The sequence below is a fragment of the Miscanthus floridulus genome, chromosome 10 (genome assembly GCF_019320115.1).
Source record: "Miscanthus floridulus cultivar M001 chromosome 10, ASM1932011v1, whole genome shotgun sequence".
Taxonomy (NCBI): Eukaryota; Viridiplantae; Streptophyta; class Magnoliopsida; order Poales; family Poaceae; genus Miscanthus; species Miscanthus floridulus.
In genome coordinates this window covers 54344294-54346286 of record NC_089589.1, presented here as the reverse complement: position 1 = coordinate 54346286, position 1993 = coordinate 54344294, and positions in this window count along the sequence as shown.

Sequence of the window (1993 nt, the reverse complement as noted above, 5' to 3'; positions counted from 1 at the left end):
CTCTTCTTGGCATTGACCGACCTCTGAGCGAGCTCGGCAGACACGCCCTCGGCTACAACCTTTAGGTCCCTCTCCCCCTGAAGCTCATCCTCGAGGTGGTTGATCCGCTACTAAGCGTCGGCGCGCTCCTGGCGAGCCAGGTCAATCCTCGTGCGGAGCTTTTCTATGGCTCGGAGCAAATCGTCCCGCTCCTTCCGTAGCCACTCGTCCTCCACGGCGTCTGTGCGCACCCTCTCGATCAGGGCCGCAAGCTTCTCCTTGGCCTTGTGGGTGTCCTTCTCCCTGACTCGAAGGTCAGCCACCTCCCGGGCAGCAGGGGTAAGCTCAGCCACCTCCTGACGGGTGACAGCGAGCTGTGCGGCCAGCCCCTCACTCCGTCGTGTCTCCTCGGCAAGGAACTAGGACTTCTCCCGGCTGTGGGAGAAAAGGATCTATGAAGAAGCCAAGACTTAGAGGCATGGAAAGAGAACATGAGGGTCAGAAGCACGGTCATATCATACCTGGCCAACCGGGGCGAGAATGTCACGCATCGAGTTTAGCATGGTAGTCAGGGGGCGAACCGCGTCCCCAACCTCCATGTGGATGCTCCCCCATTCCCTCTCCTCTGCTGCATCATCGAGGGCAGCCACCTAGACCAGAGATCGAGACATCCCCAAGCCGACCTCAAGCGGTGCCAACCTCTCTTACAGTGGTAGCTACTCCTGAGCGGCTCCTCTAGCGATAGAGGGGCGGGTGATGCAGACACGGAGTCCTACCCTATGGCCACATCCGCGAAGGATGCCTCAGGTGTGCCCATATCCGTCCACCCCGCCGTGGACATGGCCACCTGCACGGACGATGGCTCTGGCCGTGCCGCCTCCGCCTACGACATTGAGGACACGACCGGCCACGCCACGCTTGCCACGGGCGCCCCAGATGCGCCCTCCTCCACCTGCTCTCCCATAGACACAGCCATCGGCTACGCCTCCTAGGTCGACATCGTGGTCGCCCCAACGCCACTCACACTCACCACCAGCATGGCGGCAGCCAGCTCCTGGCGTGTTTGCCAGAGGAGGATCTTTTTTGGAGCGAGCCGCAGGAGAGTCCCCCGTCCTCCGACGCTGCAAGGGACATGGCGGTCAGTTCATGGCAAAAATTCATTAAGACATAAGGACAAAAAACTCTTGACTCACCCTAAGGCCATCATGTGAGGACGTTTTTGGGCCGACCTGCTCAACCCCAACTGCTCCTTGTCGACACGTTGCCGCTTCGAGCCCTCCCTCGACTCGGAGGGCTCAGACAAATCAGAAAGGACACCTCCTGTCGACTCTGGAGGCACTGCCAAGGGCCTAGACGGAGCAGGGCGACCTGTTTCCATTGGCTTCGAGGCCACCATAGATGGCTCGGACAGAGCAGGACGGTCTGATTCCGCCGTTGAAGACCCAGACAAGGCAAGGTGGCCTAATTCCGCCAGTTCTGAGGCCGTCGTCGAAGGTCCGGACGGGGTGGGGCGGTTTGATTCCGCCGGCTCCAGGGGCGCGTCCTCCCCCTCCTGCCCCATGGCATGCCGTAGGAAGGGCCCGCTTGTGACGAAGATGGGCCCTCATCCCTGGTGGCCAGATCATCCCATGGGTTGGGCGACCCAGAGCCGTCATCCTCCTCCTCCTCCTCTTTTCTTCTTCCTCCTCTTCTCCCGACGAACCTTGATGTCGCTTCCCTCGCTGTAGCTTCACTCGCTGCTTCAACCACCGTTTCTTCTCCTCATCATCCTTCTTCATCTTTCTTTATTCATCCGTGGCATGGTTTGCCACCCTCATGGCCACGTGGTATGGCAGCGACGCGATAGAGTTCTAAAAGTCTAACCCCGCCGATAGCTTGATGAAGCCCGCGTCCTGCCGCATCATGGGATGCCCTAGGATTGGGAACATGGCATCGGCCTCCCCCATGGCCTCCTTGATGTGCTGCGCGCCCTCACTGTCATGGAGCAGCCCCTGGGCGAGTGTCATTCTGATGA